Source organism: Podarcis melisellensis, assembly GCF_964234715.1.
Source record: "Podarcis melisellensis genome assembly, chromosome: 3".
Taxonomy (NCBI): Eukaryota; Metazoa; Chordata; class Lepidosauria; order Squamata; family Lacertidae; genus Podarcis; species Podarcis melisellensis.
In genome coordinates, this window is record NC_138530.1 from 56477264 (window position 1) to 56491497 (window position 14234).

The 14234-nt window shown below is 43.9% G+C and overlaps 1 protein-coding gene across 2 annotated transcripts in view; it reads right to left on the bottom strand.

The window, feature by feature from the left end:
* Nucleotides 1–7629, bottom strand: part of PLEKHG1 (pleckstrin homology and RhoGEF domain containing G1) — a 101891-nt gene extending 94262 nt beyond the window's left edge. The window contains exon 1 of one of the 2 annotated variants that reach the window (XM_081905122.1): nucleotides 7375–7629. The gene's annotated coding sequence lies outside the window, so the exon portion shown is untranslated. Of the gene's footprint in view, nucleotides 1–6761; nucleotides 6780–7374 lie in introns of those variants that run through there. The other variant, XM_081905123.1, reaches the window with a different exon arrangement.
* Between the last annotated feature and the right edge of the window lie 6605 nt (nucleotides 7630–14234).

A 14234-nucleotide genomic window follows, 5' to 3' on the forward strand; every position in this document is an offset into this window, starting at 1 on the left:
CTTTCCAAACACAATTACTTATATATCCCATAGCTGCTATTTCCAGATTTAGCTTTACTACAAGCAAACAGGATTCCATTATAAATTTAGCTAGAGGCCAGGACCACAAGCAGTTGTGGAAATTTGAACCACAAGCCTTAATCAGTAAAGGCTGTTCGCTCTGAAAAAGGAAGGAAGGCATTAGATGAAGACTTCTTCTAACACTGCTATTTTATTCTAAAATGTTATCTTTTCAATTATTATTTTGATCACATTTATAAATATATATTTCTGTTTATTATTATTATAAAAACTGAGCAAAACAGCATTCACGGGAAAAGCTGAGTAGAGCAACTGGGCCTCTATTGCTACTGAAAGACATCCGTTTGAATCTTAACTTCCACTAATGGAACAGAGTTCATAGCTGAGGAATGGGGCTTTCCTGCTTCCAATTCCAAGTCCCCTCTGCAGTGCCTTGTGTTTTCACCAAAAAATAATCCTGGGATTGGGACAGTGCTGGGAAGGGAATGGAAGCTGCAGGCAGAGGGATAACTGTGAGTAGTCAATGGGAAAGCAACTAACACTCCAATCCTTTGCAAATATTGAGTTGAGCTGCTGTCCATCTATCTCAGGAAACAATGGAGGACTGCACATTTGAGGGTAAAGTCAAACTGCTGGAGAGTCACAGTGCCTGTGGTTGGCTGTCGAGTCCAACATGGGAGAGACATGTTTTGTTGCAGCTGAGGCAGATGAAGGTGTCCGGTTGTGCTGATGCAGGTGTACCACGGCATTTCTTCTTTCTGGCTTCCTCCCAGTGGCCATTCCTCTTCTGGTCACTGCTGTCTCTAGGCACTGAGGTCATCTGCCCCCCCCCCCATTTGGTGGCGTTAATGTTGCCAGCCTTCATGTCACATTTGGAGACATATTTGTAACAAAGAGTTGGTCTGCCAACAGGCCTGGTACCTGAGGCCAGATCCTCATATAGCACTGTTGATGGTTTTAGTCTAACACTGTTTTAACTGAGCTTTATTTTATTTCTTAGTTCTACTTTTTACCCTCTATAGTTTCAACTATTTGTTGTTGTTGTTTAGTCGTTTAGTCATGTCCGACTCTTCGTGACCCCATGGACCAGAGCACGCCACGCACTTCTGTCTTCCACTGCCTCCCACAGTTTGGTCAGACTCATGTTTGTAGCTTCGAAGACACTATCCAACCATCTCGTCCTCTGTCGTCCCCTTCTCCTTGTGCCCTCCTTCTTTCCCAACATCAGGGTCTTTTCCAGGGAGTCTTCTCTTCTCATGAGGTGGCCAAAGTACTGGAGTCTCAGCTTCAGGATCTGTCCTTCCAGTGAGGACTCAGGACTGATTTCCTTAAGAATGGATAGGTTTGATCTTCTTGCAGTCCATGGGACTCTCAAGAGTCTCCTCCAGCACCATAATTCAAAAGCATCAATTCTTCAGCGATCAGCCTTCTTTATGGTCCAGCTCTCACTTCCATACATCACTACTGGGAAAACCATAGCTTTTACTATACGGACCTTTGTTGGCAAGGTGATGTCTCTACTTTTTAAGATGGTGTCTAGGTTTGTCATTGCTTTCCTCCCAAGAAGCAGGTGTCTCTTAATTTTGTGGCTGCTGTCACCATCTGCAGTGATCATGAAGCCCAAGAAAGTAAAATCTCTCACTGCCTCCATTTCTTCCCCTTCTATTTGCCAGGAGGTGATGGGACCAGTGGCCATGATCTTCATTTTTTGATGTTGAGCTTCAGACCATATTTTGCGCTCTCCTCTTTCACCCTCAATAAAAGGTTCTTTAATTCCTCCTCACTTTCTGCCATCAAGGTTGTGTCATCTGCATATCTGAGGTTGTTGATATTTCTTCCAGCAATCTTAATTCCGGCTAGGGATTCATCCAGCCCAGCCTTTCGCATGATGAATTCTGCATATAAGTTAAATAAACAGGGAGACAAAATACAGCCTTGTCATACCCCTTTCCCAATTTTGAACCAATCAGTTGTTCCATATCCAGTTCTAACTGTAGCTTCTTATCCCACATAGAGATTTCTCAGGAGACAGATGAGGTGACCAGGCACTCCCATTTCTTTAAGAGCTTGCCATAGTTTGCTGTGGTCGACACAGTCAAAGGCTTTTGCATAGTCGATGAAGCAGAAGTAGATGTCTTTCTGGAACTCTCTAGCTTTCTCCATAATCCAGCACATGTTTGCAATTTGGTCTCTGGTTCCTCTGCCTCTTCTAAATCCAGCTTGCACTTCTGGGAGTTCTCAGTCCACATACTGCTTGAGCCTGTCTTGTAGAATTTTAAGCATAACTTTGCTAGCATGTGAAATGAGCGCAATTGTGCAGTAGTTGGAGCATTCTTTAGCACTGCCCTTCTTTGGGATTGGGATGTAGACTGATCATCTCCAGTCCTCTGGCCACTGCTGAGTTTTCCAAACTTGCTGGCATATTGAGTGTAGCACCTTAACAGCATCATCTTTTACAATTTTAAGTAGTTCAGCTAGAATACCATCACTTCCACTGGCCTTGTTATTTGCAGTGCTTTCTAAGGCCCATTTGACTTCTCTCTCCAGGATGTCTGGCTCAAGGTTAGCAACCACACTACCTGGGGTGTACGAGACATCCATATCTTTCTGGTATAATTCCTCTGTGTATTCTTGCCACCTCTTCTTGATGTCTTCTGCTTCTGTTAGGTCCTTACCACTTTTGTCCTTTATTATGGTAATCTTTGAACAAAATGTTCCTTTCATATCTCCAATTTTCTTGAACAGATCTCTGGTTCTTCCCATTCTTTCAACTATACTTTTTGTTAAATGGCAGAATAGAAATGCTGTAAATAATACCTCTGGCACCTCTGGTTACAAACTTAATTCATTTCGGTAGTCCATTCTTAACCTGAGGTACCACCTTAGCTAATGGGGCCTCCTGCTGCCGCTGCGCCGCCGGCACACAGTTTCTGTTCTCATCCTGAGGTAAAGTTCTTAACCCAAGGTACTACTTCCGGGTTAGCGGAGTCTGTAACCCGAAGTGTTTGTAACCTGAGGTACCACTGCATTCAAAATGAGCTGAAACCCAGGAATGAGGGTTTATTGGTCTCCAGTTCCACATTTTATAATTTGTGCTTCACAGATAGGATTATTTACTATGCAATCCTGTACATGCCTATTTGGAAGTAAACTCCATTGAACTTAATGGGGCTTACTCCCAGGTTAGTGAGTTTAGAATTACAGCTTTAGCCTCCAACAAAAGCACCTCAGCCAACTAAACTGAAATCTGTTGGCATCACTCCATCATCACCTCAATTCTTTAGTCTTTCCAGCTTCTGACTGTAGGGCTTAGAGTTTAATTTTTTTTTCTACAAATGTATGTATACTTTGTCATCTCATTTGTATCTATATGACTGTGTTAAGTGCCTCAACTGTCATCCAACAGACGTTCTGATTGTGCTGTTTGTATACAAGACCATCACTAGGAATTATTTATACCATTTTTGCTATGAGGAGTGAGTGGGAAGAGACAATGTTATCCATTGGCTACAGTCAGTAGCCTGAGAGACTTAGATTATAATCACACCTTTGCTATGAGCTCAGTAGGAGATAGCATGAAAAGTATCATGTGTCACACAATAGCCTTGAATGTTAATGCTAGGAAACCGGATAAAAAAGCAAGTCATGCCTCTGACATAATCCAAAGGGTAAATGACTTTTGTTCTATGTGATTCAGAAAAATATTTTTAGAAAAACGCAACTTAAAAGGACATATCGAACACTTGACAATTAATACCATTTTTCCAAATTGCTCATCATCTTCTAGGTACCACTTAGCAGAATATAATTTTTTCAGATAAAAACAAGCCATATAAGTTAATCCAGTTCAGATATCAAAGCCAAACCATTATTGTTCATCATAAAGAAACTTTGTACCTGTGTACTCTCCTCCTCCCAACTTTCCCCTGTACACTCCAATTCTGCCTGTCATTTCCTGATTCACATAACTATAGTTTGCTGTTGTGTCCGAAACAAGCAAACTATGGTTACTGCAGACCTCAGTGGAACTCTAAATAATAAGTGGAATCCCAGATCAAGCTGTACTTTGCTGCTGTATCTTATTTTCAGTTTGGTATGGGCAACCTGTAGCCCTCCAGGTGTTTCTAGACTACGATTATGAGCCAACACTGAGATAGTGGTTTGTCTAAGGATGCAGAATGAGTTCATAAGGTGTACCAAAGGTCAACCACCTTCCTGCTTGCCCACTTAAATACTGAACTGCACTTGCTCAGCACAGTAGCACATCATCTCCACACTAAGATGCATAGCCGTCATGCATGTAGGCACCATGTATCACACAATGCCTTGCATGTACCACCCCTCCTATAAGCATTCACCAGAAGGACAAAAGGTGGGTGTGTTCATGACTCCCATTTTCCATGCTTCAGCATGGCATCCCAAACCACCTGTAGCTCTATATGAGACAGAATAGCACTGACATCTACATGTATCACAGTTCTGTGAGAATGAGAGAGGTAAAACTTGTAAAGTGTACCAGGTTTCAGGAACTGCTATATAAAACTATGAGTGTTGAAATGCAGCACAATTCAAGGGAAGACAGAACCAATGGTCTTACTTTGCTCTCTTGGTATAACTCTTCCTAAGAATTGACTTCACTAAAAACACGATGGCTTTGATCCAATGCAATGCAAAGTAAGCATCTTATTAGTGCAAGGATGTCCACTTCTGCAGGGGGATTTTCTTGCCTCTCCACCCCCCATGCACCCTTCAAATCTGTTTTGGGCTTCCCCTTTAACTTCCAGAGCAGATTTAGGGAGGGAGAAGATGGGGGGGGGATCCTGTTGCACAAGAAGTTACCCTTGCACTGATGGGATGCTTACTTAGCACTGCATTGATACATGTCAAAATCTCTCTTTTTTAAAAAACACCTCTCCTCTCCTAGCTCCCACTGAGCATATCATCCCCACTGCAGTTTGAAACTCAAAAATTCAACGTAATCTGCTTTTCTCATCTGTGAAGCTCTAGGACAAAAAAAAAAGCTATTTCGATTCCGCATCTTCATTTAATGTTTAAAAGCTCAAGAGCTTGTCTCATTAAAAAGTTTGCAATCCTAGTGAACACATGACCTAGTACAAACTGAACCAAGAGAGCCAGTTGTGAAGGTGGAAGATCTAGTTAAATAAACTAGTGACTGATAAACCACTTCATTAACTTTCCGTACATTTTCAGATGAGCAATAACACCAAGTTTAGATGCAGTTTTAGAGCAACAACAAATATCGCAACCAAGATGTCACTTTTATGGAGTCAAAGATGTTACAAAGATGACTACAGTGGTACCTCAGGTTAAGTACTTAATTCGTTCCTGAGGTCCGTTCTTAACCTGAAACTGTTCTTAACCTGAAGCACCACTTTAGCTAATGGGGCCTCCTGCCGCACCGCCATAGCACGATTTCTGTTCTCATCCTGAAGCAAAGTTCTTAACCTGAAGCACTATTTCTGGGTTAGCGGAGTCCGTAACCTGAAGCGTATGTAACCTGAGGTACCACTGTATTTGTAATATGCTACTGAATAGGATTCCTACGTGATTTCGTCATCAAAAGAAAGCGCCCTCCCAAATTAACTGTCCATAGCTCACATCACATAGCAAGTCCTATGAAAAAGTAAATGAGTTCTGTATAGAACACATACCACATAAAACAGATTTTTAAGAAAAAGAAAAAAACAGGAGCAATTGTTACAAGAGGAAGAAAACAGCTTATGCAGTCTAGACAAATTAATGGGTGTTGTTCATCAGAAGATATAATAACCAACTGAGTGGAGTTTATTCTAACAATCCTCTAGTGTGTATGGAGAAATCCCTTAACTAGAAGTGAAACACTTTTATTGAGAAGTTTCCACTGGCTGCATGCTTAACAGAAAGAAATCAGAGAATCTGTCTACATGCCACCTGGAATAGCAGTTACTTTCAAGAAGAGGGCTAGCATTGTTTTAAGTAGCAGCAAGTCTTTCTCCTCAGATGTCAGAAATCCAACAAAGCTGCAAACCACCAGGTATTTATTCCCCCATGCCACCTGAGCATATACCCATATATTTTAAAAAGGCTCGTTCCAATAAGAACAAAGAGAAAGGGAGGTGTTATCAAAAATAAAACATTTGCCCAGCGATCTGACTCTACAAACATCCAGTGTTCTTTCTCTTCACAGCTACTTCATATGGAACATTCAACATACAGATGTGTCTGGGTGAGATGTGCACAGCCATGTAAGCAGTCATAGGTCAGGAATGCACACCTGTCTATTTAGCCATGCACGCTCACTTCAGACACCCAGTGTAGCTAAGTGTAAGCTTCACAATGGATTGATACAAGACGGACAAAAACCAAACAAACCCCACATTATTCAGAACATAACTGCATACACAAGCTACCTCTAGGGCCAGAGATGCAGGTTTAAAATAAATTTACACACACAGCCCAATGCCAATGCAATTCCATGCAGGGAAAATATGTATGCTGTAATGGGAGAGCAGCGCTCTCTCTCTCTCTCTCTCTCTCTCTCTCTCACACACACACACACACACAGAGTTACAAGAGCTTTAAAAACACTCCTCCTTTGCTGCTGTACAGTGTCTGTTGCCAAGTCTTTTCAGGTAACAACAGATAAGGATACTATGGGCACTTTCTGAACTACCCCAGCTTTTTGTTTCTGCCTGCAACCTGAGAGCACTTTACATGGGCGTGTGCAGATTGACTTTTACCGTTCACCTCTTTAGCGGGATGTACTGTTTCCAAGCTGATAAGCCACAGGGTTCCTGGGAACCTAAAGGAAGGAATGATGCTGTTGCTGTCGGGGGAAAGAGAAGAGAGAAGAGGGTGGAGGGAACGGAGGCTTCTACAGTAGAGAAAAGCCCAGGAGAGAAGGGGGAACCTCAGGTATATACAGAAAGAGGGGCTTCCCCAGTCGCCCCCCCATCAGCTATACTCTTCAAGTAAATCCATGTTCGGCCCCCTTCTCCAACAGAGCCCCCCTCCAGGCCCTCCTCCCCTTTCAAAGCAGCCGAGGGAACAATACAGAGTCTCCGCAAGTCAGGAAACAATGGGGCGATCATGATATAGCATACCTCGCGCGCAGGGCATTTAACCAAAAAGAGAGGGGTGGGCGAACGAGGGAGAATCAGGTGGCGCCCGAAGATCCGCGCGCGACCTTCCACTGCTACCCCCCGCCCGCCGGTCGGTGGTTTCGGCGATAAAGAGATTTAAAGGGAAGGAGGCAGGGAGCCCGAAGAAGAAGGAAAGCTGGCCAGACTCTCTCGCCCACTCCGAGAAGTCCGGGGCGTGGAGAGGGGAGTGAAACAAAGCGGCGGCTCTTACTGGAGTGGCGGGCGGCAGCTCCGAGCAGGCGCGAGGGTCGTCGCCCCGACTCTGCCGCTTCGGAGCCCGGCTAGCCGAGGCTGCTAAATCCAGGCGCAGCAGGAGGGAAAGCGGCTCCCGCTCCTTAATTCATTCGGAGGCGCCGAGCGGCTCGTCCCACCTCAGTGCGCTGCTCCGGCGACTGCTGAGGAACCCGAGTGGGCGCGCTTTAGAGGCGGGCGGCAGTAACTGCAGCAGCAGCAGCAGCCGCCTCAGCCTCCTTTCCTCCCCGACCGCCTCCTCCCTCTCTCGCGTAGGAAGCAAGCCGGAGTTCCTCGCGAGGCCGCTAGGAAAACTCCTCTCCGGCGTCCCTCCGGCGCTCGCCTTCGAGGGCTCGGCCCCTCCTCGCGGAGGGAGGCCTGGCTTCTCCTGGGGCTGCAGCTGGAGTTTCCCTCGAGGGAGGAGGGAGGGCGCGGAGTTCACCACTTGGCTGTGGAGCGAAGCCAACGAGGAGAGGGAAGCGCAGGCTCCGCAGAAAGTAAAACAAAAACAAAACCGCCACTGTTAATACGCGCAGCGAGCCCTTGATTTAGCCCGACAACTTTTGCTTCCATATTTCTTTCCAGAGGCATTTCTTTTCTTTAAACATCCATCCCCAACCCAGTCACACTAGCGTTTCAGTCCTCCCATTGAAGGCAATGTAACTCGCTTCCGGAATTACGCTGTTAGCCTTTGCCCGTCTCAGCAGCTCTTTTTCAAGTAAAGTTGTTAGTTTTTCCTCCCCACTTACTCATTAGGGTTTCTCCGTGTAACAGCCAGAAATTATTCAACAGGTGTAGTTTCCCAGCCAGATGGATGGGGAAACTAGACCAGCTGAATAATTTCTGGCTGGTAAGCGGATGCTGAAGAGCACTGCCCAAAGATAAATCCCAATCGTTTTTTATAAGGGCAAAATCCTGCTATCCCATCTATTTCTTCAGGGGTGGGAAGTTTGGTCAGAGGGCAAGATTCTCTTCTGGACAGCTTTCTGGAGGGCCACATCCCAGGTGGTGGCAGAGCAATGAATATAAGTCTTACCTTCATTTATTATTTTGATTTATGAAAGTATATATACCACCCTGTTGTAATACAAACAGAATTGCCTAGAGTCTTGGATGTTTTAATAAAAAGCTTATGATGAGGATATGGTTAACATATGAGCACAAATTTTAAATCTACTGTATATTAATCAAATTCATCTCTTCATTTAGTAGTATAAATTGAATTCTTTACTAACATCAGTTTATCTCATGCAACCACTATGAATTAGTTGAAGTTCATTCATGTTTCACGGAGTGCATATTTAGCGGTGGCTGATGCCCATTGGTGGGGCCAAAGGCAGGGAATCCAACAACAGATAAAAGTAGAGCCAATGATAAAGGTAAAGGTAAAGGTACCCCTGCCCGTACGGGCCAGTCTTGATAGACTCTGGGGTTGTGCGCCCATCTCACTTAAGAGGCCAGGGGTCAGCGCTGTCCGGAGACACTTCCGGGTCACGTGGCCAGCGTGACATCGCTGCTCTGGCGAGCCAGAGCTGCACACGGAAACACTGTTTACCTTCCCACTGGTAAGCGGTCCCTATTTATCTACTTGCACCCGGAGGTGCTTTTGAACTGCTAGGTTGGCAGGCGCTGCGACCGAGCAGCGGGAGCGCACCCCGCCGCAGGGATTCGAACCGCCGACCTTTCGATCGGCAAGCCCTAGGCGCTGAGGCTTTAACCCACAGCGCCACCTGCGTCCCAGAGCCAATGATAGGTGGAGCCAAATAATTCTAGCTTTGTCTCCATCCTTCTCTTTGCTGAGTCAGTAGAGCATGAGACTCTTAATCTCAGGGTTGTAGGTTTGAGTTCCATGTTGGGCAAAAGAGTTCTGCAATGCAGGGGGTTGGACTAGATAACCCTTGGGGTCCCTTCTAATTCTACAATTCCATGGTTCTATGAACACTGAACCTAAGAAGGGGAGTGACAGGCAGTGCTACCACCCTCTAGACTGGTTGCAAGTAGGAAAGTGGGGGCTGGCTGAGTGTAGACTGAGGATAGGGTTAGTCACAGCGGAGCTGGTCTGTTGGAGCTAGTGGGGAACTGCTGTGACTGTCAGTTGTTTTAATTCAGTATGTGCAGGTATTGTCTACTGATGGCAGCTTTTGTGATTTATTAATCGTGCCTTTTCACATTAGCAAATACGGTTCTTTTCCTCCTGGCTAACAGTACAATCTTGCTCCATGAACACTTACAAACATGTTGGAAGCACTTATGCCCACTCAGTTTCATTGACTTAACTGGGTGCCTATTTATGTAATCCTTATTACACAAGGCTAATCACCATACTTGCTGCTTGTGTTAAGTCCTTTATGCTTTTTAAGCTCACAATGTAAAGACTTTCCCCTTAGATCTTGTGGCCTTATAGCTTTGATTTTTATTAGACTGGTCACATGCCACATAGCCCTAGATGCTTAAAAAAACAACAACCATGAGGATAAGCTGAGGCCCAAATTCCAACTCTCCACATCTTATAAAGATATAGGAACATTGTCGGTTTTTGTGGTTGATTCCCTCACATGACTGTATGAAGATTTCTCTGTCCTTTTAGTTGTGAGGGTTCATTAATACTAGAGTGCATTCCACTTTATTATAATGGAAGCCACTTGAGGAGGTAGGGTGAAGCATGCCTCTAAAAGGCAGACTTACAGCAAAAGAGCCACACAGGTTCATTGTTCAAAGCCATGCAAAAGTACTTGAGATGGATGCAGATCAGGGTGAGCTAGCCTAGGCATGAAATGTAACTTGAGCAGAGTCCTGGGGTCCAGAGAGAGAGACCTGGTCGGCTTCATTTGGCCCCTGGCCTGAGGTTTCCTAACTCATAGGAACCTCACATACTTAAGTCTCTGAAGCTAAATGTTTACTGATACAGCAAAATATGAATATATTCTGAAACCACAACAGCTCAAATATATAAATGTATTTTCTTTTTATGCCCCAGACCTTAAGGGCATACCCACAAAGCAATTTTACAATAAAAATGATATGAACAAAACTATTGAAAATGCTACATTCACTGACTCCTAACTGGCATTCAGCTGTCCTGCTGCAGTCACAGACATACAGGGGCTGCCTTATGATGAATGGTTAACTGATGGATGGATGAACTATATTTTCCACAGACCTGCATGCATGGTCTGATTGTTACAACTGCTGTTTGTGATTTTAAAATTGTAGATCTTTGGGGTTTTTTTATGTTGATGATGATGGCCGAAAGACAAGGAGACCAAGTGCTTCCATACACTATTGAGATCCTTCAGTGCCAAGGGTGTGATATCACCTTAATTCTAGCCTTAACTCCCTACCTTTGTGACTCAGCAGATTACATGATAATTGGGAGGAGAGGGAGTGACCCTGGAGATGTGCTCAGATGGCAAAATTACTTCCTCCTGTTCTCTGTACCTAAAGGCTTCTAAGGAAGAGCAGAAATACCTGCATCTAGTATCACCAATCTTGATATATGGGGAAATGAAAAACTTATAATACCTCATGTTTCCTGAGGTGGTGGTTGTTATTGTTATTATTATCATGATTAGCACTTTAGAAAATGGAAATCTTATCCAAATGAGGTGAACAAAAGGAGCACAAACTCTCTCTCTCTCTCTCTCTCTCTCTCTCACACACACACACACACACAAAAGTGCAAGCAGAAAATAAGGGATGAAAACAAACAATGTGAGGTGCATATTACTAAAAATAAATAAACACTCGGCAATTCAAAAATAATTAAAAAGAAGAAGTGAGGAACTAGTTACAGAAGTGGCTTGTTGGGTGATTGTTGGGTGAGAAGACAACTAAAGGTGTAAGTTAACGCAAGCCCTGCTAGGAATGGTTCTGCTCAGGAGGTCCCACTCGGATCTCCCAAGTCCTGAGTGAAGCTGATTCCTGCCAAAAGCAGGAGTTGCATTTGCAAGTCAGCTGATCGGCAGTGGCTGCATACTCTGCTTCCTTGGTTTGAAATCAGACATCTTCTATCTGTTATTTTCATTCTGCATGTTAACCACGTCAATGTGATTCAGACTCTACATCAAAGAAATTGTCTGCCTTTTACTAAAACATACTAAGTAGCCCTTTGAGGACGTGGCTTACAGGCCAACTTTACCAATTAAGCACTGTCCAAAGGTCTTGTTTACAAATCAGCAGCATTGAAACTGATGGAATAGCTCACTAATGAGCTCAGGCCATCATTATGTTTGGGCCACATCCATTAATCTAAGCTTTTTATTGAATGCTTTTCTTAAAGCATATAAACTACATTGTTAATTTAGGTTGGAGGTAATAACCACACATGCCCCCTCCCCTTCTGATAGTACTGCTGAAAGTGAATTTTTGATGTTGCTTCAGCTCCAGGAGCATAGTGGCCTGAATCAGTTGGTGGTGAAGAACTGCAATAATTTGCAGGTCTACTCATAAGTCAGTCTCATTGAGTTCAATGGGGCTAACTCCCAGGTACATATGTATTCAAGTGCAGCCTATTATTTCCAGGATGAGGAAGGGCAGTATGTGTTGGGGATGTGTTGTAGCTGATACACACCACCGTAGGCTCTACTGCCTTTCCCTGGGGTAACATGATCTTTAGCACTGAATCGGACCAAACGTCAATAGAGTTTTTCGCAGATTGCCATTTTTTCAGATTTACCGCTAAAGAGCGGGTTTTCAGAGAAAAAGCAGTGGGACAAAGGCAAAACCACTGGGACTCATATCTAGAAAGTGCCAGTCAAGCAGAAAACCACTTGGACCTGTGTTTTCTAGATACAGGACAAGCAGAAGTGTGGAAGAGCCCTTATTAGTGCTAGAGCATTAGTGCTGCATACATCTCCTGCTAAGCCTAGGAAAGTCTCCAGCCTGAAACCTTGGACAGCCTGTGTTGGTCAGTGTAGAAACAATTCTGAGCTAGAAAGATCAACGATATGACTTGGGACATGGCAGCTTATTATACTCCTAGTTAACTCTTTTAAGGCAAAAAGACAAGTTTCAGTGGACTCCGTTTCCAGTTAAGTGTGCTTTGGCATCTATTAATCTTATGGACAGCGTATGCTGTAGCGATGAAGGTTTAACTCTAAATGGAAAAGTTCATTAATTTGGCTCCAGAAAAGGTATTCACTTATCCAAAATCTTAATGATACCCATCAAATTCTTCTGCAGGTTTGCTCAGTCTGCTGAATTATTCAGTGAATATTCAGGCTACCTCCCTGTATTTACAGAGTTGCAGCATAGACAACACCATTACTAATCTTTTTTTTTTAAAAAAAATATTTATTGACATTTTTTAAATACAATGCACAAAAATAAACAATATCACATATATCTTGACATAGTTTCATAGCTCCTTTGGACTCCCTCACGTCTCCCGCTCCCACTTTCATCCCAATAAAATTTTTCCAGCAATTTATCAGCTTATTTCCATTCTTCATATCTAACTTTCTCATGTTACTTCTCTAATTTCAGATACCCTATGTTCAAATCCCGAAAATTTAAATATGATCTGATAGTTATCCAAAAAAGAAAAATTTATATTTTCCTAAATCTAGCTTATCTTCATAACTCCATCTAATTTAATGGTGCCAAATTATTTATGATCTAGCATTCTTCTTAACATTCAACCAAATTACAATGTTTCTGTAGGTAAATCTTGAATTTCTTCCAGTCTTCTTCAACCCTCTCCTCTCCCAGGTCTCGGATTCTGCCAGTCATCTCAGCCAGTTCCATATATTCTATCAGTTGCATCTGCCATTCTTCCAGTGTGGGTAAATCTTGGGTTTTCCATTGCTTAGCTACGAGTATCCTTGCTGCCGTTGTTGCATACAGAAAGAAAGTTCGGTCCTTTTTTAACACCCTCTGGCCGACAGACAACACCATTACTAATCAACCTGTGCAACATGCTGTGTTCCTAGCACACGAGCTAATGGTTTCATTTCTCACATTGGCTACTTGGCATGTGGAGGTACCTTTATTTTCTCTGTTGGATTGATGGTCAAGCAGGTTTGTGAAGCCACCGTTCTCATTCATTGTATACTGGTAATATCTGAACCATTGACATAGATACAGATTTAGATACACAGCGTTTAGTACTTATGCTATAATAACTTGGAAGGCAAACAGGTATACATAGCTTACAATTTATGTTTACATGCAACTTGACAAACTCAAAGTACTTTGCTTCTAGAAATAAGGTGGGAGGGGCCCTACACATGCTTTATATGCAGAAGTTCCCAGATTCAATCCATTAGATGTAAAGACCTGTCATAGACACTAGAACAGGGGTCTGCAACCTTTAAAACAAAAAGAGCCACTTGGACCCGTTTCCAAAGGGGGGAAAAACTGGGAGCCGCAAAACCGGCAAGGTGACGTCGGGACGGTGCGTGACTAACACACACACCACCCCATGTGACGTCACAGCCAGTACAGTGCCCGCCACAGTGGGGAATGTCGGGGCGCACAATGCGCCTCCTCCCCTCGCTAGTATCTGCCCCGGAGCCACGGCAAAGGTGTAAAAGAGCCACATGTGGCTCCGGAGCCGCGGGTTGCAGACCCCTACACTAGAACATTGCTGCCTGTAACTTGGCTTAATGGACAAATAGTCCAAATAAGTGGAGGAGTGGACTTAATTGTAGAGTGCATGCATGCATAAAAACCCAGGTTCCATTCCTGTTTCTTTTCACTTAAATTTAGGTAGCAGGATGCAGTGGGGTAACGTGGGGGTGCAGGGGGGGCCGGCCGCACCAGGCACAACATCTGGGGGGGCACGCTCGCACTCACAGCTCTCTGCCCCTACCTGGCCCACTCGGGTTAGGGGGCGCAAAT